The sequence below is a fragment of the Heptranchias perlo genome, chromosome 6 (assembly GCF_035084215.1).
Source record: "Heptranchias perlo isolate sHepPer1 chromosome 6, sHepPer1.hap1, whole genome shotgun sequence".
Taxonomy (NCBI): domain Eukaryota; kingdom Metazoa; phylum Chordata; class Chondrichthyes; order Hexanchiformes; family Hexanchidae; genus Heptranchias; species Heptranchias perlo.
The window spans coordinates 74220959-74248515 of record NC_090330.1 but is presented as its reverse complement, the minus strand read 5'-3'; the positions used below and the strand labels follow the sequence as shown (position 1 = coordinate 74248515).

General features: G+C 44.4%; 1 protein-coding gene across 1 annotated transcript in view; it reads right to left on the bottom strand.

Moving 5' to 3' along the window:
* myo16 (myosin XVI) overlaps positions 1 to 27557 on the bottom strand; it is a 773985-nt gene that overhangs the window by 245320 nt on the left and 501108 nt on the right. The window lies entirely within an intron of this gene.

The window sequence follows — 27557 nt, the reverse complement described above, 5'->3', positions numbered from 1 at the left end:
ACAGAAAGCAGTGGAGGCCAAGTCATTAGATGTATTCAAGAAGGAGATAGATATATTTCTTAATGCTAAAGGGATCAAGGGATATGGGGAAAAAGCGGGAACAGGGTACTGAGATAGACGATCAGCCATGATCATTTTGAATGGCGGAGCAGGCCTGAAGGGCCGAATGGCCTACTCTTGCTCCTATTTTCTATGTTTCTATGTTTCAATTGTCTGTGAGATTATTTTCCTGTTAAATTAAAACATGCTGATACATGTTTTGATCATTTGTAAATACCACATTACCAATCAAGAACATTTTGAATACAGGGCTTTAATTTACTGAATAAACATTTATTTTAATAGCGATAAATGTTTGAATTTATGAGCTGCATCTCGATTTTCAAGTTGCATCTCTAGTGCTCAAATTAAAAAGCATAAATTTGTTGCTAATTTTTGCTGCTGAGTATTAGAATTTTGTTCTGTGGTCTGGTGACATTTCTCAATCTTGGCGACAAATTCCAAAACTTGTCATCAGCAAACTGCCAACTGGGTAACAGTCTTTGGGTTGGCTTGCAGGAATCACTTTGAAGGAAGTCACACAAAACAAATATCCAGGTAAACAGATTCTATTGTCAAATCTGTCATGTCCCATTCCACTTCACTAAGAAATGCGGTGTGCGGACAAAACAGTGTAAACTGCTGAGAGTTTGGTAAGTGTGGGAGTATAATGGTTAATCCCTTTAAAATCTAGTGCATATTGCTTTCAACTGTTTAAGTTTAATTGCTATCAACTGTTTAACTCAAGATAAAGAATCACTGGATTGGGGGTAATATTCTGACATGGGTGGAGGATTGGTTATCTAACAGGAAGCAGAGAGTTGGGATAAATGGTTCATTCTCGGATTGGCAACCAGTAGCCAATGGTGATCCGCAGGGGTCGGTGCTGGGTCCCCAACTCTTCACAATCTATATTAACGATTTGGAGGAGGGGACCGAGTGTAACATATCAAAGTTTGCAGATGATACAAAGATGGGAGGGAAAGTAGAGAGTGAGGAGGACATAAAAAACCTACAAGGGGATATAGACAGGCTGGGTGAGTGGGCGGAGATTTGGCAGATGCAATACAATATTGGAAAATGTGAGGTTATGCACTTTGGCAGGAAAAATCAGAGAGCAAGTTATTATCTTAATGGCAAGAAACTGGAAAGTACTGCAGTGCAAAGGGATCTGGGGGTCCTAGTGCAAGAAAATCATAAAGTTAGTATGCAGGTGCAGCAGGTGATCAAGAAGGCCAACGGAATGTTGGCTTTTATTGCTAGGGGGATAGAATATAAAAACAGTTATATACCTTAAAAAATTGACTTTTAGTGGTGAGACCGCACCTGGAATACTGCATACAGTTTTGGCGTCCATACTTAAGAAAAGACGTACTTGCTCTCGAGGCAGTACAATGAAGGTTCACTCGGCTAATCCCGAGGATGAGGGGGTGGACATATGAGGAGAGGTTGAGTAGATTGGGACTCTACTCATTGGAGTTCAGAAGAATGAGAGGCGATCTTATTGAAACATATAAGATTGTGAAGGGGCTTGATCGGGTGGATGTGGTAAGGATGTTCCCAAGGATGGGTGAAACTAGAACAAGGGGGCATAATCTTAGAATAAGGGGCTGCTCTTTCAAAACTGAGATGAGGAGAAACTTCTTCACTCAGAGGGTAGTAGGTCTGTGGAATTTGCTGCCCCAGGAAGCTGTGGAAGCTACATCATTAAATAAATTTAAAACAGAAATAGACAGTTTCCTAGAAGTAAAGGGAATTAGGGGTTACGGGAAGCGGGCAGGAAATTGGACATGAAGCTGAGTTTGGATCGGTCAAGGCCCTGTGGGTGGCGGAGCGGGCCCAGGGGCTGAGTGGCCGGGTCCTGTTCCTACTTCTTGTGTTCTTTAGATTTGAGGTCAGGATCAGATCAGCCATGATCTTATTGAATGGCGGAGCAGGCTCGAGGGGCCGATTGGCCTACTCCTGCTCCTATTTCTTATGTTCTTATGTTCTTATGCAAAGCTGATCTCATTTTGTTGCATTATTGACGTCACATTACTTTATCACATTATTGTGTCAAATTAATTTTTCCCAACATTCATATCTTCAAACATAAATACTACACTGAATTTTAAAGAACTCTTATCCAGCAATGCGCAAGACATATAAACACTGGGATTCATACTGTCTGCATTTTGGGAGTGAGACTACTACTCTGTTATAGCCAAGATCATTGTCTAGGAGAGAATTACGAGGCTGATAATAATCAATATTTTAACCACTGTACATTATGGGGTAGATTTCATCGGGCGGGCAGAAGACAGAGTGATCTTGATGACGTTGGCCGGAGGTCCAAAATGTTTGCATGTTGGGTCTTATTTGAATAATATCAGTGACTGCCCGCTTGTTTGGAGCACAGGCGGGCAACTTGCCAATCGGGGAAGGGGGCTAGGAATTCAGTGGCTACTCCATGAGCCTGTAGTAGTCGTAGGTCGAGCATTCATCTTATAATGAGATGGGAAGGGGGCTTGCTGGCCTCCTGCCTCATTACAACCGAAAACTAAAAGTCAATTAATTGGTTGATTCTACAGGCTTCTTCAGCAGCACCTCTCAAAACCGTGACCTCCACCACATAGAAAGACAAGGGCAGCAGGTGCAAGGGAACACCATCACCTCCGAGATCCCCTCTAAGTCACACACCATCCCGACATGGACATAGATCGCCGTTTCTTTATTGTTGCTGGGTCAAGATCTTGGAACTCCTTACCAAACAGCATTGTGGGAGTACCTTCACCATATGGACTGCAGTTCAAGAAGAAGGCCCATCACCAGCTTCTCAAGGACAACTGGTGATGTGCAATAAATACCAGCCTTGCCACTGATGCCCACATCCCAAAGAATGATATAAAAAAAATGTCACATCCAACAGAGCCCTGGTATGTGCCCTCTATATTATATGGATGGGACTCAATAGATGGTCAAGAGGCAACTTGCCCTTTTTTGATTATGTGTCACTATGCACATTTCCACAAATCCTCTTGGTACAAAGTCCGAAAAAAATCTATCTTGGGCACAGATTTTCCAGAAGAGTGATTCTACAAACATGTCATCAGCCCTCTTCGGGGCAATGTTTTCCCCTCCCTCGAGTAGGCACCAGGAGCAGGGAGCCTCATCTGTCACCAAAATAAAGCAAAACAACTGTGATCCCCCTTCACCGCCAGCTCCTGAAATGGGACACAATCTGATTATTTTATTTTTTATCTCCCTAAACCCATACTCTCGCTAACCTGGTCTCAGCTGCTCAGCACTGTTTTCAGAACTGTAAATAGCCAAAGACTCGTCAAGGGGACGCCTCTCTTTCATATTAGGGCCAGGAAGGCCCATTACCTGTGCCTAATGTAAGTTATATGGCAAAATCTTCCAAGTACGTGCTGGTGGCGGACAAGCTTCAGTGTGAAATCAATCACAGGCAGTGCCCCCGAAATTTTCCAATACGCAGAAAGGTAGGGCAAATAAAGCCAGAGCTCCCTGGATGACAAAAGACATAGTGAGTAAGATGAAACGGAAAAAAGGGGCGTATGACAGATGTCAGGTTGATCACACAAGTGAGAACCAGGCAGAATATAGAAAGTTCAGAGGGGAAGTGAAAAAGGAAATAAGAGGGGTAAAGAGAGAGTATGAGAATAGACTGGAGGCCAACGTAAAAGGGAATCCAAAAGTCTTCTACAGGAATGTAAACAGCAAACGGGTCATAAGAGGAGGGGTAGGGCCGATTAGGGACTATAAAGGAGATCTACTCATGGAGGCAGAGGGCATGGCCGAGGTACTAAATGAGTACTTTGCATTTGTCTTTACCAAGGAAGAAGATGCTGCCAGAGTCTCAGTAAAGGAAGATATAGTTGAGATACTGGATGGGCTAAACATTGATAAAGAAGAGGTACTTGAAAGGCTAGCTGTACTTAAAGTAGATAAGTGACCCGGTCCGGATGGGTTGCATCCTAGGTTGCTGAGGGAAGTAAGGGTGGAAATTGCGGAGGAACTGGCCTTAATCTTCCAAACATCCGTAGATACGGGGGTGTAACAGAGGACTGGAGAATTGCAGGTGTTACACCCTTGTTCAAAAAAGGGTGTGAGGATAAACCCAACAACTATAGGCCTGTCAGTTTAACCTCAGTGGTGGGGAAACTTTTAGAAACAATAATCCGGGACAGAATTAACAGTCACTTCAACAAGTGTGGATTGATTAGGGAAAGCCAGCACGGATTTGTTAAAGGCAAATCGTGTTTAACGAACTTGATAGAGTTTTTTAATGAGGTAACAGAGAGGGTAGGTGAGGGCAATGCAGTTGATGTGGTTTATATGGACTTTCAAAAGGCGTTCGATAAAGTGCCGCATGGTAGGCTTATCATCAAGATTGCAGCCCATGGAATAAAGGGGGTAGTAGCAATATGGATACAGAATTGGCTAAGTGACAGGAAACTGAAAGTAGTGGTGAGCAGTTGTTTTTCGGACTGGAGGGAGGTGTACAGTGCTGTTCCCCAGGGGTCCTTGCTGGGACCACTGCTTTTCTTGATATATAGTAATGACTTGGACTTGGGTGTACAGGGCACAATTTCAAAATGTGCAGATGACAAAAAACTTGGAAGGGTAGTAAATAATGAGGAGAATAGTGATCGACTTCAAAAGGATATAGACAGGCTGGTGGCATGGGCGGACACATGGCAGATGAAATTTAACGCAGAAAACTAATGTTGAATCGGGGACAGGGACTCAATAAAATTAACATAAGTAAAGCAACAGTAATGAAGAAAATAATAGCACTAAAGAGTGACAAATCCCCAGGACCAGATGGTTTCCATCCCAGGGTTTTAAAGGAAGTAGGTGAGCACATTGCGGATGCCCTAATTATAATCTTTCAAAGTTCTCTAGATTCAGGAACTGTCCCTCTGGATTGGAAAATTGCACATATCACTCCGCTTTTTAAGAAAGGAGAGAGAGGGAAACCGGGGAATTATAGACCAGTGAGCCTAACATCTGTTGTGGGGAAAATGCTGGAGTCTATAATTAAGGATAGGGTGATTGAATACCTCGAGAATTTTCAGTTAATCAGAGAGAGCCAGCATGGATTTGTAAAAGGTAGGTCGTGCCTGACAAACCTGATTGAATTTTTTGAAGAGGTGACTAAAGTAGTGGGCAGGGGAATGTCAATGGATGTTATTTATATGGACTTCCAGAAGGCATTTGATAACGTCCCACATAAGAGACTGTTAGCTAAGATAGAAGCCGATGGAATCGAGGGAAAAGTACGGACTTGGTTAGGAAGTTGGCTGAGTGAAAGGCGACAGAGAGTAGGGATAATGGGTAGGTACTCACATTGGCAGGATGTGACAATTGGAGTCCCGCAGGGATCTGTCTTGGGCCCTCAATTATTCACAATATTTATTAACGACTTAGATGAAGGCATAGAAAGTCTCATATCTAAGTTTGCTGCTGCCACAAAGATTGGTGGCATTGTAAGCAGTGTAGATGAAAACATAAAATTACAAAGGGATATTGATAGATTAGGTGAATGGGCAAAACTGTGGCAAATGGAATTCAATATAAACAAATGTGAGGTCATCCACTTTGGATCCAAAAGAGGATAGAACAGGGTACTTTCTAAATGGTAAAAAGTTAAAAACAGTGGATGTCCAAAGGGACTTAGGGGTTCAGGTACATAGATCATTGAAGTGTCATGAACAGGTGCAGAAAATAATCAAGAATGCAAATGGAATGCTGGCCTTTATATCTAGAGGACTAGAGTACAAGGGGGCAGAAGTTATGCTGCAGCTATACAAAACCCTGGTTAGACCGCACCTGGAATACTGTGAGCAGTTCTGGGCACCGCACCTTCGGAAGGACATACTGGCCTTGGAGGGAGTGCAGCGTAGGTTTACTAGAATGATACCCGGACTTCAAGGGTTAAGTTACGAGGAGAGATTACACAAATTGGGGTTGTATTCTCTGGAGTTTTGAAGGTTAAGGGGTGATCTGATCAAAGTTTATAAGATATTAAGGGGAACGGATAGAGTGGATAGAGAGAAACTATTTCCGCTGGTTGGGGATTTTAGGAGTAGGGGGCACAGTCTAAAAATTAGAGCCAGACCTTTCAGGAGCGAGATTAGAAAACATTTCTACACACAAAGGGTTGTAGAAGTTTGGAACTCTCTTCCGCAAACGGCAATTGATACTAGCTCAATTGCTAAATTTAAATCTGAGATAGATAGCTTTTTGGCAACCAAAGGTATTAAGGGATATGGGCCAAAGATAGGTGTATGGAGTTAGATCACAGATCAGCCATGATCTTATCAAATGGCGGAGCAGGCACGAGGGGCTGAATGGCCTACTCCTGTTCCTATGTTCCTATGTTCCTATTCCAGGGATGAGGGACTTTCGTTAAGTGGATAGACTGGAGAAGCTGGGATTGTTCTCCTTGGAACAGAGATGGTTGCAAGGATATCTGATAAAGGTATTCAAAATTATGACTGGTCTAGACAGAGTAGATAGAGAGAAACTATTCCCATTGGCGGAAGGCTCAAGAACCAGAGGACTTAGATTTAAGGTGATTGGCAAAAGAACTATAGGTGACTTGAGGAAAAACTTTTTTACACAGCGAGCGGTTAGGATCTGGAATGCCCCACCCGAGGGAGTGATGGAGGCAGATTCAATCATGGCATTCAAACAGGAACTGGATAAGTACTTGAAAGGAAAAAATTTGTAGGGCTACGGGGATAGGGCGAGGGAGTGGAACTAGCTGGATTGCTCTTGCATAGAGCCAACGCGGACTCGATGGGCCTACTGGCCTCCTTCTGTGCCGTAACCTATCTATGATTCTATGCACTGCCACCAGGCGACATTCCTGGCTGTTAGCACACTCTTGGAAAATTGCTCCTTATACACTCCATGGACACTGGAATGTACATTGCTTTATTATCCTTTTGTCTAGTGAGGGATAGTCCTGTTGTTGGAGACAACTGTGCATCCCTGAAGTCTACCTGCCTTTCTTCCGTCACATTCCCGGGCCATGGGAGCCTTCCCCATTTTTGCCAGATTTTCCATGCTTGCCTTCTCCTCTGCTACTCTGCTGTAACCATTTATACCTCCTCTGGACCCATCTTTTGTTTCTATACTTGTCCCATTACCACCCCCTTTGCCTTGCATCATCATCACTTTTGTCATTTAATCATTCCTGCCCTCCACCCTATCACAGACCTCTCCCTTTTGTTCTTTTCCTGTACCCTCCCTCCCCCCGCAACCATTTCCCTGGTTCTGTTGTTGCTTTAAAAGCTGTTCATCTCTTAACATCTTCCAGTTCTGATGAAAGGCCATCAACCTGAACCGTTAACTCTGAATTTCTTTCCATAGATGCTGCCTGACCTGCTGAGTGTTTCCAGCATTTTCTGTTTTTATAACCTATAAACACTGATGTGCAGAGGAACAAGGCCACAACAAGCTGTTCTAAAATCAAATATTACAAGTCAACACAAGCAGATGCTTGTATGCACAGTGACTTGTACAGACGGATTGCTAAGAAGGTAGGACATGTCAAAGTCTGTATACAATGCTATTTAAGGCTCAAGAAATAGTATTCTACACAACTTTACTTGAGGAAAAGCACTGCCTTTATAGTTGTACACGGATTCAATCCTTTGATAATGAGCTGAGAGAGTTTTGCACTGTCAGAGGGGCTATTTTTTGGATGAGGCGTTAAACCGAGGCCGCATCCGTCTGCTCAGGTGGATGTTAAAGACTCCATGGCCAACGTTTGTCCCTCATTCAACACCACCAAAAACAGATTATTTGTTCATCTATCTCATTGCTGTATCTGGGAACTTGCTGTGTGTTAATTGGCTGCTGTATTTTCCTACACTACAAAAGTACTTCCAAAAGTACTTGATTGGTTGTGAAGCACTTTGAGATGTGCTGAGGCCATGAAAGTCGCTATAAAAATGCATGTCAGTTCTTTCTTTATATAGTGCCTTTAACGTAAGGTTCATCCTAAGCTGTTTCACAAAAAGACATAGAGAAAATGTGCACTGAGACAGGAAGAGTGGTGACCAAAGCTTGGTTGAAGAGACGGGTTGACATGGTCTCAAATTTTAAAACTCACTGAATTTACCACTCAGCACCCGCTGTGTGCAACAGCCCTGAATTTGGCATTGGTACTGTCAGGTAAATAAGGCAGTGCCTCAGCTTTTAGAGGAACTGGAATCCACCTTAAGCTATGAAGGGTAAATATATGTGCCCGAATTGCAGATACGTGCTCCCAGAAGATAAAGTTCAGAGCCAGGTGCATTCAAGAGGAAAATTTATCTCTTGGTTTTCCCAGTCTCTTTGAGAAGCAGCGGCCCTGAAGCAGGAATGCATCAACCAATGATCCTGCCCACACAGGCCAGCAATAGAGTTTCCCACTCTCTGTCAATGGCCAGGATTTGAAATTTGTCCGTTGCCATGGGTGCTGTGGAGTCTAGCCGCAATATAAACAGGGCAGGTTTTATAACACAAGGCAGAAAAATTATTATTGCATAAGATAAAAGCAACAAAAAAGCAACAAAAAACTCCAAGATGTAAACTCCTAGTAGATGCTCTCAGCCTTTAATAAGTATTGAAAGCCTTGTAGCAGAGAATTTGTGTTTAGAGTTTCACGTTAAAACTATAAAAATAGCAATTTTCACTCCACTATACATCAGTAAGTGTAATTAGAAAGTTTACAGCTCCCCTTCAATTTGTAAAGAACCTTTTAAGTAATACACATTCTATTTGTTTTTAGTGCTCAGTCGAGTTATTATCACAAAGACAGTCCGGTCCAAAAATGATCGGACTTTAGAAAGGAAGATATTGTATGCAGATTCTTTAAGTGTAGAATTCTCTGCTGTTGTTGAATCAAAGTCAATTAATTCTTTCAAAAGGGCGTTATCAAGTTACATAAAAAGCAACATTGAAGAATATGGGGAGCAAGTAGAAATGTGGAATTAGATGGGCTGAGTATCGTGTTTCTGTCACTTAGAATCCTGAACATTCTATGATTCTAAATGACTATTAACGTTCAGCAAAGATATAGGTTAATGGTGACCTAAATTAAGCTTAAAAGGTTACAGGAACTTGTACACTCACTTGTAATACAATATTTGAATAAATATGGCAAGTAATCTTACTGACACACAGCAGTGTGATGATGCATAATGCCAATGCAAACAGATGTAAGGTACATATATGGTAACAGCTGACAACTCGTTCATAATTCACTTCTGCATAGTTGATGTATGTATCTGTGAATTGAAAAACTATGTAAACTGCTGATTAGTCACTATAGCAGAATGGCCAAGAAAGGCCGATTCCCCAATTGGGTGCTCCCAGTGAGGGAGGTGCAAATCCCAGGCCTACAGTTTCTAATTTTGCATCCATTTAAATCAATGGACAGAAATTCAAAGGGTTCAGGCCTACAGTTTCCTGACCAACGTTCCCTGTGAGTGCTGCTCCACACTGGGAGCGCCGGATCAAGCAATCAGCCCATTTCGGGGCAGGGCAAATTGCAGTGGTGAAGGAGGAAATAGCTATGATACTTAATAAAAAATCATCTCCTGTACAAACAGTGCCTGCATCCCCCCATGGTGTTAACTGGAGGCAATGCTTCCTCTGGCAGGATTGTAATGTTTCACCTTCCTGTTCTACATTCATTTAATATGCAGGTATAAATATAATGTCTTACATGCCAACACATTACATTTTTCTAAATTTGTTTCTGGGATGTGGATGGCACTGGCAAGTCAGTAATTGTTGTTTTGAAGGCATTCGGAATCAACCATGTAGTGAGAGACTGGAATCACATGTATTCCAGACCAATTAGTAAACCAGTTGGGTTTTTAAATATTTTTAAAAAACAGCTTTCATGCTATTTTTTTCTGGTGCTAGCCCACAAGTAGTAAGAATTATTGGCAGTGTAGATAGAAATAGACTGTTTCCAGTGGTTGAGGGATCTAGAACTAGGGGACATAGGTATAAAATTAAATGTAAGAAATTTAGGACAGAAAGCAGGAGAAACATTTTTACACAAAGGGTTATGAATCTGTGGAATAAGTTAGTGATTGAAGTAGAGACCACGACAAATTTTAGAATAGGTTAGAATAGGTGGTTGAAGGAAAGGGAGTTAAAGGGATATCAGAACAATGTAGGCACACAGGGTTAGGACTACTGCTCATGTGGAGAATAAACACCAACACAGATTGGTTGGGCCGAACAGAGACACTATATTATACTAACACACATTGCTGTGGCTTGCTCCACGGTAAGTCCCTTTGGAAGATGGAGTCATGCAAAATACAGATGGCTACAATAATCTTGGACCTGTACCTCAGCAGTCCACCAATTCATTCAGGCATCTGAACTTATGCTTCAAGATGCCATTGGTATCTCAACCAACCTTTGTACCAGCATGCACTTCATTATATTGATCTTTTCAAGTTCCTTGATGGGACAAGAAGCTATGGATGCAGGGGAAAAACTTGGTGCCCCAGCAGCCATCAAACCAGTCTCCTTGGCCTTTACAACAATGGGGAAACTGTGGATTGATGGCAAATAAATGAATCATGGTAACTACCAGGATAGTAAATGTTAGTATTCATAACTAGGTACGTGTGCTCACAGACCCGCTGCCCATTAATAGAGTGGACTCCTTTCTATTCACAACAGAGAAGGCTTTGGGACTAGAGCACCATATGGGCACATGCATATCATTAATAATGCTCTGTACTTTAGGGAACCCAGGCAGTCATTTAAAGTGCAGAATGTTTTGGTGTTGCAGTATGTTTTCCATAGGGATACTTATGGATTGGGAGAATTTGGCCAAACAAGACATCTGTGACCTTCATGGTACAATTATGCAGTGCAGGTTGGGTGATTTTGTAGACATCGCCTGCTGTTGTTTGAACAACTCCATTGCATGAAAGTTAAAGGCTGAGGGCACCTTGACTGTGACTGACAGAACAGTCCTCTTGTCGAAGTGGTGTGCAGATCTGGCTACAGCAGTGTGTTATGTTGGGTGACAGCCTGTTTGGGGAAACGTAGTCTCTGTACAAAGGTCTGACATGTCCAGGTATGAATGTCTGGGCCTCTGTACAAAGCTGTTGTCGTAAGGTAGGGCCTCATTGTTCTGCTGAGATACAAGCGCAGCTACCTAGTACGTGTCCTGTGATCCTCCTCCTCAAGACCCTGCAAATGGAGAGTGATGGCAAGAGGATACACACACCTCTTAACACAGCACACAATGATTGTTGCCTGGGGAAACAGACACTGATAATACATACAAATACAGCTTTAAGAAGCTGCCAGTAAAGCTCCAACAAGTTTCACTAACTTACTTTCTCCCACAACAGCAATATAACGTTGCCGAGAATGACAAACAAACACTATCTACCCTATCAATTGCTTTAATCAGAATTCTGAAAAACAGAAATACACCTATAGCAGCAAGGACCCAACTGAAAGGAAGAGGCATTCCATTCAGTGTCATTTTATATGGGCGCTGAGCATCTGGAGTGCTGTTGAGGCACTCTAAATACATTAGGGGGACATCCTCTTTTTAAGTAGAAACCAAGGCCTTAATGAGCTTAGCACACCATGTATGTACAAGCTCTTAGTGCCACAAGCAGCTATTTGTAACATTATCATTTGCAATGCACATTGGGCACTTGGAAGGCTTAGCACCCCATAATATGGGAGCATAGGAAGATATGAACATAGGAACATAGCAACTGGAGTAGGCCATTTGGCCCGCAAGCCTGTTCTGCCATTCAATTAGGTAATGGCTGATCTGTATCTTAACTCCATCTACCTGCCTTGGTTCCATAACCTGAATATTCTTGCCGAACAAAAATCGATCAATCTCAATTTTGAAATTTTCAATTGACCTAGCCTCAACAGCTTTTTGGGGGACAGAGTTCCAGATTTCTATCACCCTGTGTGTGAAGAAGTGCTTCCTGACTTCACCCCTGAACGGCCTAGTTCTAATTGTAAGGTTATGCTCCCTTGTTATGGACTCGCTGACCAGAGGAAACACTTTCTCTCTATCTACGCTATCAACTGCTTTAATCATCTTAAATACCTCAATTAGATCATCTCTTAATCTTCTATACTCAAGAAAATAGAAGCCTTTTAGCCCCAGTATCATTCGGGTGAATCTGCTCTGCCCCCCTCTAAGGTCAAGATATCCTTCCTGAGGTGCGCTGCCCAGAACTGAACATAGTATTCCAAGTGGGGTTTTATATAACTGTAACATAACTTCCACCCTTTGTATTCCAGCCCCACTGGGATAAAGGCCAACATTCCATTAGCTTTTTAAATTATTGTTTGTACCTGTCCACTAGCTTTTAGTGATGTCTGTACTTGGACCCCTAAATCTCTCTATTCCTGCACAGTTCCTAGCTTCTCACCATTTAGAAAATACTATGATTTATCTTTCTTAGGTCCAAAGTGGATGAACTTGGATTTCCCCACAATGAACTCCATCTGTCAAAGTTTTGCCCACTCACTTAATCCATCAATGTCCCTGTCCCTTTGCAATTTTCTGCTCCCATCTACATTATGTATTTTGCAACCTAACTTGGTGTCGTCAGCCAACTTGGATAAATGACTCTTAATTCCTTCATTTAAGCCATTTATAAATATAGTGAAAAGCTGAGGCCCCAGTACAGATCCCTGGGGGACACCACCTGACAATTGTCCTTTAAGGAAGGAAACCTGCCGTCCTTACCCTGTCTGGCCTATATGTGACACAGCAATGTGGATGATTCTTAATTGCCTTCTGAAATGGCCTAGCAAGCCACTCAGTTGTAAATTCTCGCTACGAAAAGTCATAAAAAGAATAAAACCGGACGGACCACCCGGCATCGGGCCACGAGGCACCGGACACGACAACGGCAAACCAAGCCCAGTTGACCCTGCAAAGTCCTCCTCACTAACATCTGGGGACTTGTGCCAAAATTGGGAGAGCTGTCCCACAGACTAGTCAAGCAACAGCCTGACATAGCCATACTCACAGAATCATACTTTTCAGCCAATGTCCCAGACTCATCCATCACCATCCCTGGGTATGTCCTGTCCCACAGACAGGACAGACCCACCAGAGGTGGCGGTACAGTGATATACAGTCAGGAGGGAGTGGCCCTGGGAGTCCTCAACATTGACTCTGGACCCCATGAAATCTCATGGCATCAGGTCAAACATGGGCAAGGAAACCTCCTGCTGATTACCACCAACCATCCTCCGCCAGCTGATAAATCAGTCCTCCTCCATGTTGAGCACCACTTGGAGGAAGCACTGAGGGTAGCAAGGGCACAAAATGTACTCTGGGTGGGGGACTTCAATGTCCATCACCAAGAGTGGCTCAGTGACCGAGCTGGCCGAGTCCTGAAGGACATTGCTGCCAGACTGGGCCTGCGGCAGGTGGTGAGCGAACCAACACGAGGGAAAAACTTACTTGACCTCGTCCTGACAAATCTACCTGTCGCAAATGCATCTGTCCATCACAGTATTGGTAGGAGTGACCACCGCACAGTCCTTGTGGAGATGAAGACCCGTCTTCGCACTGAGGACACCATTCAACGTGTTGTGTGGCACTACCACAGTGCTAAATGGGATAGATTCAGAACAGATCTAGAAGCACAAAACTGGGCATCCATGAGGCGCTGTGGGCCATCAGCAGCAGCAGAATTGTATTCCACCACAATCTGTAACCTCATGGCCCGGCATATTCCTCACTCTACCATTACCAACAAGCCAGGGGATCAACCCTGGTTCAATGAGGAGTGTAGAAAAGCATGTCAGGAGCAGCACCAGGAGTACCTAAAAATGAGGTGCCAACCTGGTGAAGCTACAACTCAGGACTACATGCATGCTAAACAGCAGAAGCAACATGCTATAGACAGAGCTAAGCGATTCCACAACCAACGGATCAGATCAAAGCTCTGCAGTCCTGCCACATCCAGTCGTGAATGGTGGTGGACAATTAAACAACTAACGGGAAGGGGAGGCTCTGCAAACATCCCCATCCTCAATAATGGCAGAGTCTAGCACGTGAGTGCAAAAGACAAGGCTGAAGCGTTTGCAACCATCTTCAGCCAGAAGTGCCGAGTGGATGATCCATCTCGGCCTCCTCCCGATATCCCCACCATCACAGAAGCCAGTCTTCAGCCAATTTGATTCACTCCACGTGATATCAAGAAATGGCTGAGTGAACTGGATACAGCAAAGGCTATGGGCCCCGACAACATCCCAGCTGTAGTGCTGAAGACTTGTGCTCCAGAACTAGCTGCGCCTCGAGCCAAGCTGTTCCAGTACAGCTACAATACTGGCGTCTACGACAATGTGGAAAATTGCCCAGGTATGTCCTGTCCACAAAAAGCAGGACAAATCCAATCCAGCCAATTACCACTCCATCAGTCTACTCTCAATCATCAGCAAAGTGATGGAAGGTGTCGTCGACAGTGCTATCAAGCGGCACTTACTCACCAATAACCTGCTCACCGATGCTCAGTTTGGGTTCCGCCAGGACCACTCGGCTGCAGACCTCATTACAGCCTTGGTCCAAACATGGAAAAAAGAGCTGAATTCCAGAGGTGAGGTGAGAGTGACTGCCCTTGACATTAAGGCAGCATTTGACCGAGTGTGGCACCAAGGAGCCCTTGTAAAATTGAAGTCAATGGGAATCAGGGGGAAAACTCTCCAGTGGCTGGAGTCATACCTAGCACAATGGTAGTGGTTGTTGGAGGCCAATCATCTCAGTCCCAGGGCATTGCTGCAGGAGTTCCTCAGGGCAGTGTTCTAGACCCAACCATCTTCAGCTCCTTCATCAATAACCTTCCCTCCAACATAAGGTCAGAAATGGGGATGTTCGCTGATGATTGCACAGTGTTCAGTTCCATTCGCAACCCCTCAAATAATAAAGCAGTCCGAGCCCGCATGCAGCAAGACCTGGACAACATCCAGGCTTGGGCTCATAAGTGGCAAGTAATATTCGCGCCGGATAAGTGCCAGGCAATGACCATCTCCAACAAGAGAGAGTCTAACCACCTCCCCTTGACATTCAACGGCATTACCATCGCCAAATCCCCCACCATCAACATCCTGGGGGTCACCATTGACCAGAAACTTAACTGAACCAGCCATATAAATACTGTGGCTACGAGAGCAGGTCAGAGGCTGGGTATTCTGCGGTGAGTGACTCATCTCCTGACTCCCCAAAGCCTTTCCACCATCTACAGGCACAAGTCAGGAGTGTGATGGAATACTCTCCTCTTGCTTGGATGAGTGCAGCTCCAACAACACTCAAGAAGCTCAACACCATCCAGGACAAAGCAGCCCGCTTGATTGGCACCCCATCCACCACCCTAAACATTTACTCCCTTCACCACCAGCGCATCGTGGCTGCAGTGTGTACCATCCACAGGATGCACTGCAGCAACTCGCCAAGGCTTCTTCGACAGCACCTCCCAAACCCGCGACCTCTACCACCTAGAAGGACAAGAGCAGCAGGCACATGGGAACAACACCACCTGCACGTTCCCCTCCAAGTCACGCACCATCCCGACTTGGAAATATATCACCGTTCCTTCATCGTCGCTGGGTCAAAATCCTGGAACTCCCTTCCTAACAGCACTGTGGGAGAACCGTCACCACATGAACTGCAGTGGTTCAAGAAGGCGGCTCACCACCACCTTCTCAAGGGCAATTAGGGATGGGCAATAAATGCCGGCCTTGCCAGCGATGCCCACATCCCATGAACGAATAAAAAAAAATTGAAATACATCCCCATTATTCCTACTCTGCCTCCGACCTCCTAACCAATTTCCTACCCATGTCCAATTGCATTTTTTGTTAATAGTCTATTATGTGAAATCTTATTCAATGCCTTCTGGAAGTCCATATAAATAACATCCATAGACACTCCCTTAGCTACCATGTTAGTTACCTCCTCAAAAAATTCAACTCGGTTCGTTAAACATGACTTACCCTTTACAAATCCATGCTGTCTCTCTCTGATCAGTTCATGATTGTGCTCAGTCACTTTGTCCCTAATAACAGATTCTAGTAACTTCCCTACAACAGATGTTAAACTAATAGGCCTATACTTTCCCAGTTTATCTCTCTTATCCTTCTTAAATAGTGGAGTGACATTAACAATTTTCCAATCCAAGGGGTCAATTCCTGAATCAAAAGAGTTTTGGAAGATCATGACCAACACATCAACAATTTCCTCACCTACTTTTTTTAATACCCTGGGGTGGAAACCATCAGGTCCTCGAGATTTGTTTATCTTTAGCCTCATTATTTTCTCCATTACCATTTTTTTTATTTATATTAAATCTAATAAGTTCCTCCCCTTGATTTATTTTTACTTTTCCTCGTGTCTGATACTTTATCCTCATCCTCTACTGTGAAGACCGATTCAAATAAATATTTAGCAGGTCTGCCATTTTCTGATTTTCAATTACAATATCACCTGTGTCTGTCTTCAAGGGGCCAACATTACTCTTAGCCACTCTCTTTCTCTAATTAAATCCTTCAGTGTTGTCCTTGATATCCCTCGCAAGTTTTTTCCTGTATTCCCTTTTGCAGCTTTTGCTACTTTATTTGTATCCCTTTCTGTTCTTTATATCACTCCCAGTTCACGGAATCTCTACTGTTCTTTGCATTCATGTAACACTTTCACACAATGCGCAGCAGTATTACAAGAACCGGAGATGGTTATTATCAGCTCCACACCATTGTAGACATAGACTGCATTGAATTCTGCCACATGCACTGAACCCTACAAACCACACTGCATACAGGCACACATACACTGAAGCATATATTTCAACCCTCGAGGATAAACCCACTTTATCATACACTGGCTCACATATGCAAGCCCGCATGCAGCATATTGTGACATGCACATGATGGAGCTGCACATATCCAAACATACATGTGCAGAGTGCCTGTAACCGACAGCAGACAGGTACACGTTGAGCTCCATGCCAATGGGGAGAACAGCACACAGTTACATGGAGACACAGAGAAACATACAATATAATGTAGTTTGTGGCCTTACATGGAAACATGGGGTATCATGCAGCCATTAGGAACGCAGTCATTCATGCAGCAACCATAAATGAACACATGCTATGTACCAAGTATGTACACAAAATAGACTCATTTAGCAAGCCTAGTATGCTCACCTACACTTGTACACACTCTACCAAATCATATAACACAATGGCACAATTCTATCATGGGAAGAACAATGTTTAGCTATCTATTACATTAAAATAAACCAACAGGACCAAATGCCACACTTTACATTGCATAAATTGATTATGAATAAAACCAGAAGTGAAAAAATCAAACAACAATGGTGCCGAGACGCAGACTGTGAGAGTGGTTTCAGGCACTCAGTATAAGGCTGGAGTGTTACTTCTTCAAAATTGTTTTACTGTTCTATGTGCAATTTTCTTTTATTTTCCGCTTCCAATTATCACATGGCTTTGATGTTTTTGCTTCACCTTCAAATTCTGACCGTGAGTGCTTGCCCCTATCAAGTGCATAATTAAAATTTACACTAAGTAGATTTAAAGATGCTGAACTTGAGACAAAAAGATTCAATGCAATGAAACAGGCTTTGGGAAGTTTAGGGTCAGAGAATAATCTGGATCTAAGCAGCTTCTGCTTCTTTCCACTACTTTCTACGCTATTAAAATGGTCACCATACCTTTAAGGGGCTGACAATTCCTAGTCTTCTCACCCCTATGAAGGATATTCATCCAAGCCAATCACTTAATGCCTAAGCAGAAATAGAAAAGTGTATTATTCTAAATATTCATTATTCCTGTCGTGGGGGAGATGGAAATAGAAATGTCCACCTTGGTAAACCTGCATGTCTATATATGTATTTTGCAAAACTATGATGGACTCAAATTAAAAATGGAGGCCTTCCAGAATAAAATGGTGGCTGGAGACTAGCCAGATTGGTTTGATTAAGAATTAGTTAAGATAAAGGCTTTCTTTGATCCAAGGCTGACTTTGGACTGTTGGGGTGATTCATAATCCTGCTCTTGAGAAATCAGGATTGTGAGCTGGAAATGGATTTAAAACCCTGTAATCCCATTTATCCAATCTGCGCCCGCAGCAAACATGGGAGCGTGGGAATTTTTTTTTATTCGTTCATGGGATGTGGGCGTCGCTGGCGAGGCCGGCATTTATTGCCCATCTCTAATTGCCCTTGAGAAGGTGGTAGTGAGCCGCCTTCTTGAACCGCTGCAGTCCATGTGGTGAAGGGAATAGGTAGAATTATCCTTAGTGTGCTTAAAATGCAAATAAAGACTGTAAGGGAAGAGCCAACACAGAGACTACTCGACTATAGGTAATGTTATTGGGTATTACATGCGGTTACTTCAACAGACTGCAGCAGTTTATCCCTGTAATTTTGCACTGTAATCTTCAGGAAACAATCTGTGCCGTTCTAAGCAAAATGAGTATTGTTATTGTGATAATTGATTTCATCAGGCTTGGCAAACAATCCTATCCTTAAAGGAAAGGTATCTTTAAAGCAGGGCAGTGGCTAGAGTTCTGCAATTTTCTTTCTCAGTCTGAGTGTGAGAGAAGGAAGAGTTCCATATGAAAGCCAATTTTATATACATTCTCATGAAGGGAGACCCCAAAGAACTAAAAGACAATGCAAGTATACAGCTTATTGCACTGTTTTGTTTACAGAAGATTATTTCTTGTGGAAGGAAAAGTAGACACATCCTTTCACAGAGTCTGTAAAGAAAGATCTTGATTTTATATAGCAACTTTCAGGACATCCCAAAGTGCTCCACAGTCAATGATGTACTTCTGAGGCATAGACTCTCTAGGCAAGCTCGATAGCCAATTTGCACACAGCAAGATCCCACAAACAGCAATGAGATAAATGACCAGACAATCTGTTTTACTGATGTTGACCAGGACACAGGGAGAAGTCCCCTGCTCCTCTTCCAAAAGTGCCATGGGATCTTTTATGTTCACCTGAGAGGGCAGATGGGCCTTCCCTACCTCGGGCTTCCTTCCCTCTCCCCCGACAACAATGTCCACCCATGAGAAAACTAAAGGAGAATATCAGAAAATAAGAAGAGGTTAACAGCGGGATAATGAAAGCTAAGAGAGAGTATGAGGGAAAAAAAATCAAAAACATCAAAGCGAACAGTAAAGTATTTTACAAGTATGTCACTAAAAAGAGAATGTTAAAAGTGGGTTGGGTGGGGAGAAGGTTGTCAATATTTATAGAGCATAAGAGTCAAAAGGTATTGATGAGTCCATATAAAATCTTAAGACTTCAGTTAGAGGATTGTGTGCAGTATAAGACTGAGAAGGATATTGAGGCTTTGGAGGAGTTATAATGTGGTCACCAGTGACCAGAAACTTAACTGGACCAGCCATATAAATACTGTGGCTACAAGAGCAGGTCAGAGGCTGGGTTTTCTGTGGCGAGTGACTCACCTCCTGACTCCCCAAAGCCTTTCCACCATCTACAAGGCACAAGTTAGGAGTGTGATGGAATTCTCTCCACTTGCCTGAATGAGTGCAGCTCCAACAACACTCAAGAAGCTCGACACCATCCAGGACAAAGCGGCCCACTTGATTGGCACCCCATCCGCCAACCTAAACATTTACTCCCTTCATCACCGGCGCACTGTGGCTGCAGTGTGTACCATCCACAGGATGCACTGCAGCAACTCGCCAAGGCTTCTTCGACAGCACCTCCCAAACCCATGACGTCTACCACCTAGAAGGACAAGGGCAGCAGGCACATGGGAACAACACCACCTGCACGTTCCCCTCCAAGTCACACACCATCCCGACTTGGAAATATATCGCCATTCCTTCATCATCGCTGGGTCAAAATCCTGGAACTCCCTTCCTAACAGCACTGTGGGAGAACCTTCACCACACGGACTGCAGCAGTTCAAGAAGGCGGCTCACCACTACCTTCTCAAGGGCAATTAGGAATGGGCAATAAATGCTGGCCTCGCCAGCGATGCCCACATCCCATGAACGAATAAAAAAAAGATTCACAAGGATGCTGCCGGGTCTGAGGAAATACAAATATGAAGTGTGTCTGCTGAATATGATGTGACAGCGCAAGTTCTATTCAGGAGGCCTGTAAACGTGCCACTGTTGGACAGCATCACCTGCCAGCCGTGCATATAGGGAAATTGCAGGCAATGTGACCACAATATCCCAACATTTGTGGCTGGCAGCTTATACTCAGGAAATTAGCTATAATATCTGTGCTGCAAACCACAGAAATACAATAGCTGGGAATTTCTTCAGAGCTGATCCCAGTCAGCAGCTGTAACTTCATAGGAAGTGTGGCAGAAACTCCATTTACATGTGTAAACAGGGCTTCCCCCACACTTCCTGTGGGTAGAAAGGGAGCAGCGCTGAGGAAAATCCCAGCCAATAATTTAGAGTATAAAAATCAGGTCAGGTCCATAGTAATTCAGCCTTAAGACTAGCCTATACACAAGGGTGACTACTTTAGGCTTTATATAGTTGTGTGTGGTCTTTACAAAAAGAAATTTATAGTACTTATAGAAAATCTCTAAGATTCTTTGCTTGGAACATTTCACTACGTAATTGCACTAGCATTATTCCTGGGAAGTCGTCAATCACTTACTTTCTTCATAACAACTCAAATCTATAATTAACTAGAACAGCTTCTAATTAAAGAGCTTAAGAGGTAATGTTATAAAGTCACACTTTCAGCACTGAACGTTGCTCGCTTGGACCACATATTAGGATTTCGATTCCAAATCCCCTTCAATATTCCCGATTTGTGCTCCGGACAGGAGAAGTTCTGTGCCATGAGTGCAAACCCATGTAAAACTCTGTGTTTGGAGTGCGAATTTGTTAAGTTACCCCTATTATTCACCATTGTCACTGTGGATATTTCAACAATAACAGCAACAATTTGCATTTATATAATGCCTTTAATGTAGTAAAACATCCCAAGGCATTTCACAGGAGCGTAATCAAACAAAATTTGACACCGAACCACATAAAGAGATATTAGGGCAGGTGACCAAAAGCTTGGTCAAAGAGATAGGTTTTAAGGAGCATCATAAAGGAGGAGAGAGGTAGCGAGGTGGAGAGGATTAAGGAGGAAATTCCAGAGCAATGAAAATTGGGGATGCGCAAGAGGCCAGAATTGGAGGAGTGCAAAGATCTTGGAGGGTTATAGGATTGGAGGAGGTTGCAGAGATAGGGAGGGGGCGAGGCAATGGAGGGATTTGAAAACAACGATGAGAATTTTAAAATCGAGGAGTTCCTAGACCAGGAGCCAAAGTAGGTCAGCATGCACTGTTATAAATTGGATAGCCAGGTGGTGAAGGATCGAATACTTCAGCCAGGTCTTCAGTTGATTCCAAGTCTTTATTCACAGAGATCCACATCACACATCGTGCAACCCGTAGATAAGCCCCCTCCTATAAATGGATACAAGAGAGTCCCCAGTTGATACCCACCACCTGAATACAATTTACACTAATTGACATAAATCACATGGATACAATTAACAACCACAAGGGTAATGGGTGGATACGGGCAGCAGAGTTTTGGATGAGCTCTAGTTTACGGAGCATTCAAGATGGGAGGCCGGCCAGCAAAGGGATCTAGGGCTACAGATACACGAATGACTAAAAGTAATAAGGCCATAAAAAAAGGCAAATCAAGCACTAGGGTTCATTTCTAGAGGGATAGAATTGACAAGCAAAGAAGTTATGTTAAACTTGTATAGAACCTTGATTAGACCACACTTGGTGTATTGTGCACAGTTCTGGTCTCCGTATTACAGAAAGGATATAGAGGCATTAGAGACGGTGCAAAAAAGATTCACAACGATGACACCAGAACTGAGAGGATATCCTTATCAGGAAAGGCTGAACAGGCTGGGGCTCTTTTCTCTAGAAAAGAGAAGACTAAGGGGTAATCTGATAGAAATCTTTAAGATAATGATAGGGTTTGATAGGGTAGATGTAGAGAAAATGTTTCCACCTGTGGGGAGCCCAAAACTAGAGGTCATAAATATAAAATAGTTGCTAATAAATCCAATAGGGAATTCAAGAGTATCTTCTTTACCCAAAGAGTGGTAAGAATGTGGAACGCGCTACCACAAGTAACAGTTGAGGCGAATAGCATAGTTGTATTTAAGGGGAAGCTAGCTAAGCACATGAGGGAGAAAGGAATAGAAGGATATCCTGATAGGGTTAGACAAAGTAGGGAGGGAGGAGGCTTTTGTGGAGTATAAACACCGGCAAAGCCCAGTTGTGCTGAATGGCCTGTTTTTGTGCTGTAGTTTCGATGTAACTCGATGTAACTATATTGTCCCTTAACCTGCATTGTTCTAACAAAAAAAAGACCCAATTTTTGAAGTCCTTCTTCGTATTTGTATTTCCTCATACCAGGCAGCATCCTAGTGAATCTGCATTGTACCCTTTAAAGCCTCAATATCCTTCCTATAATGTGGAGCACAATACTGCACATAGTGCTCTAAATAAGCTCTTACTATGGCCTAGAAATCAGATTGTGCCTGAAAATGGGCGCGCAGGGTGCGGAGCGAACCTGCACCAATTACTACCATTGCAGGCAGCATGCAATATCCGTGCTGCCAGCTGATTACAGTGATTCATTTGTGTAGCCAGTGTTACCTGCATTGTTCTTTGGTTTGCACGCCACCGGGGGAGTAGGGCGATATCGGGAGTCCAGGACGCTACTTAAAGGCAGCCAGCACTTCTTAAAACTGAGGTGCATTCTGGCTGCAAAACCTGTATTACAAGTTTTGGAGGAAATGGCTGAAGGAAGGAGAGAGAAGGCACCAAGGTTCTCTGATTCTGCACTGGAGACCTTGGTGCAGTCAGTGGAGAGGAGGACGGACATCCTTTTTCCCCCAGGGGGCTGGAAGCCCTTCAGGCCTCTACCGAGGAGGCAGTGAGATGAGATTGCTGAGAATGTCAATGCCAGGAGCATTGCCACAAGAGCATGGCTGCAATGCAGGAAAATAATTCTAGAGTTGTTAAGGTAAGAAGACTCCTAAACTCCTCTTATCATAGCTGGATAACTCACAAACTCAATAATTACAACACTCACAGCACTCATAACACTTCCCTCCCCCACTACCCTGCACCGTCCTGCACCACACTTCATTTAACATCCTTCTCCTCATGCTCACACTCTATTACAACTCTCACTTACCCACAACTCACATCAGACACACACACACTGTCAGCTGTTCCACCATGACAGCCACATTCTTCAAAATCCTTTCAAGACCCTCACTAACACACTTCACTCTTTCTTGCAAGAGAAGGTCGCACACACCAGGCAACAGGCTGCCACCAGAGGAGGAAGAGCCCATCTGCACACCTTCTCCCCGCTTGAAGAGAGCATCTTTGCTATAATAGGGAGCTATAATGCTATAATGCTACGTTATACCGCCAAACAGACGAGGCAACGGAACTACGCTGCCTACATGAAAACCAAGAGCAGGAAGCTTGAGAAACTCGGCATCACCACCAGCAACGACCAAGCTTCCCCTGGTACCACGGTTGCAACCACAGGGAAGTCTATTGTCAATTTATCCGACCACACCCTTCAAGCAGACGAAATCGAAGTTCTCAGCCGAGGGCTCAATTTCTGCCCCACTACAAAATGGATCCCACCAGTCTCGCGGCGGACACAGAGGAATTCATCAGGAGAATGAGGCTCCGGGAATTCTACCACAAACCCCAAGATTTCAGCAGCGAACCCAATGAGACAATCGACGATCCGGAACAGCAGACAGAGGGATCCGCGGTACAGCAACCGAAGAGGAAAGAGTCAAACTGGACTCCTCCGGAGGGTCGCTGCCCTCAGCTGGACATGTATGCTCAAGCTGTCAGGAAATGCGTCAATGCCAGATTCATCAGCCGCACTCAGAAGACAGTCCAGAATATCACCCGAGCACAACGCAACGCCATCAACGCTCTCAAGACCAACCGCAACATCGTCATCAAACCAGCGGACAAAGGAGGAGCCATAGTCATACAGAACAGAACAGACTATTGCAAAGAAGCATACCGACAACTGGACAACCAGGAACACTACAGACGGTTACCCGCAGATCCGACCAAAGAACACACCCACCAGCTCAACAAACTGATCAAGACCTTCGATCCAGACCTTCAAAGCATCCTACGCACTCTCATCCCACGTGATCCCCGCGTGGGAGACTTCTACTGCCTCCCAAAGATACACAAAGCCAACACACCCGGACGTCCCATCGTATCAGGCAACGGAACCCTGTGTGAGAACCTCTCTGGATACATCGAGGGCATCCTGAAACCCATCGTACAGGGAACCCCCAGCTTCTGTCGCGACATTACAGACTTCCTACAAAAACTCAGTACCCACGGACCAGTTGAACCAGGAACACTTCTCACCACGATGGACGTCTCGGCACTATACACCAGTATCCCCCACGATGACGGCATCGCTGCGACAGCATCAATACTCAACACCAACAACAGCCAATCTCCGGAAGCCATCCTACAACTCATCCGCTTCATCCTGGATCACAATGTCTTCACCTTCGATAACCAGTTCTTTACCCAAACACACGGAACAGCCATGGGGACCAAATTCGCACCCCAATACGCCAACATTTTCATGCACAAGTTCGAGCAGGACTTCTTCACTGCACAAGACCTCCAACCAACACTATACACCAGATACATCGACGACATTTTCTTTCTATGGACCCACGGCAAGGAATCACTAAAGAGACTACACGATAACATCAACAAGTTCCATCCCACCATCAAGCTCACCATGGACTACTCCTCAGAATCAGTTTCTTTCTTGGACACACGAATCTCCATCAAAGACGGGCACCTCAGCACCTCACTCTACCGCAAGCCCACGGACAACCTCACGATGCTCCACTTTTCCAGCTTCCACCCTAACCACGTCAAAGAGGCCATCCCCTATGGACAGGCCCTGCGAATACACAGGGTCTGCTCAGACGAGGAGGAACGCGATGGACACCTACAGACGCTGAAAGACGCCCTAGTAAGAACGGGATATGACGCTCGACTCATCGATCGACAGTTCCGACGGGCCACAGCAAAAAATCGCATAGACCTCCTCAGGAGACCAACACGGGACGCAACCAACAGAGTACCCTTTGTCGTCCAGTACTTCCCCGGAGCGGAGAAACTACGCCATGTTCTCCGCAGCCTTCAACATGTCATCAATGAGGACAAACACCTCGCTATGGCCATCCCCACACCTCCACTACTCGCCTTTAAACAGCCACCCAACCTCAAACAGACCATCGTTCGCAGCAAATTACCTAGCTTTCAAGAGAACAGCGTCCACGACACCACACAACCCTGCAAGACATGCCAGATCATCGACACAGATACCACCATCACACGAGAGGACACCACCCACCAGGTGCATGGTTCATACTCCTGTGACTCGGCCAACGTTGTCTACCTCATACGTTGCAGGAAAGGATGCCCCAGAGCATGGTACATTGGCGAGACCATGCAGACGCTGCGACAACGGATGAACGGACACCGCGCAACAATCGCCAAACAGGAGGGTTCCCTCCCAGTCGGGGAACACTTCAGCAGTCATGGACATTCATCCACCGACCTTCGGGTAAGCGTACTCCAAGGCGGCCTTCGAGACACACGACAACGCAAAATCGTCGAGCAGAAATTGATAGCCAAGTTCCGCACCCATGAGGACGGCCTCAACCGGGATCTTGGGTTCATGTCACGCTACACGTTACCCCACCAGTGAACAAATGTTATCTATTTTTAATACAATGGGTCATTTGCTGGCTTTCTCTGCCTTCCGGATGTTTCTGCCTCTCTCTGTTTTTTTTCCTGTTTGTTTTTTTGTTGAATGTGTATTCGGGGGTTCTGCAGGTGACACCTCTCTGTCTGAACACGGTGATTGCCTTGGCAACGGGCAGTTGCAGGGGCAGTCTGTAAACACCATGTATTGTTCTGTGATGTATAAATGCGTAGACTTCAAGGAGCTCCTGAACATTTACCTGACGAAGGAGGAAGCCTCCGAAAGCTTGTGAATTTAAAATAAAATTGCTGGACTATAACTTGGTGTTGTAAAATTGTTTACAATAATAGGGAGAGGCAGAGCAGAGGCCATCGCCGCTGCTGACACTGGAGGAGACGCCGAGCAGGATTTATTTATACCTAATCCTCTTTGCCTCTTCTGATTTCTCCCTCACACCACACACTCTACTTGACAAGCTGCGATGCTTTCAACACCCAGTTCTTTCTCTCTGCTCTCCCTCACACTACAAGCTAACCATTGTTCCTTTCTTTCATTTCAGATGCTGAGAATATCGACGCCCCTCAGCCACTGAAGAGTCATAGAGTCATAGAGTTATACAGCACGGATAGAGGCCCTTCGGCCCATCGTGTCCGCGCCGGCCATCAGCCCTGTCTACTCTAATCCCATATTCCAGCATTTGGTCCATAGCCTTGTATGCTATGGCATTTCAAGTGCTCATGTAAGATTCTCAAAATTCACAGATCCCCCAATAAACTCAGAGAAAAACCCTAAAGAAATTCACGTTTTCCCTGAGTATGGAAAAACTGTGGACCCTGACTAAAATCCTAAGATGGAAGGATAGGTGAGAGGTCACCAGACGAAATCAACAACACACACACCGTGGAGCTTCATACATGTCTCTGTTTTAATGCAAAACGGACAGCAGGGGGTTGACAATCACCCCCATTGAAAGAGGTAACTGTTCCAGACATCGTGGGGCCATGCCTTTGTTTTTAAAGCAAAACCACCAACACCTAGGACATTGGATACAAAAGGAAGCCTTATGTGACAAGCTCTAAATCAGAATTAAAACAATGACCCATTGGAAGAAACAATTTGCAATATGATTGGGACCATCAAAAAAGCCATCAAAGGGCTTTGTAACTACTGTTTTTAAACAGAGCATTGTAAGAGAGACATCCACAAGGCGAAAGCTCTCACTCTCTCTCTCTGGCTTGCTGGCTCTGGTGGGCTGCTTGTCTTGGTTCTGCCTGTGTCTGGAAAGAAGAGCAATTTCCAGCAGACAACAAGGAAAGCAGTTCGACAGGGAAGGACAGCAGCTCTAGAAGCAGGCCGACACACAAGAAGAAACCAGAGCAACAGTCCCAGTGACCATCAGACACCTCGCGGCAACAAGGGCCTTACGAAACAACCAACCGAATATTACCACCAACCAACCGGGTAATATTGAGCCACCGCGACCAAAGAAAACCAACTCGGGAGAAAACCGAAGATCCGCAAAGTTTCCACTCTACAATCTATTTCTGACTTACCTCTGGGTGAATTACTGTCAAGGTTTCGTTTGGTGAGCATTATCCCTGGTCCTTTAGAGTCCAACTTAGCTAGTACAGTGGGATTGGGAGGGG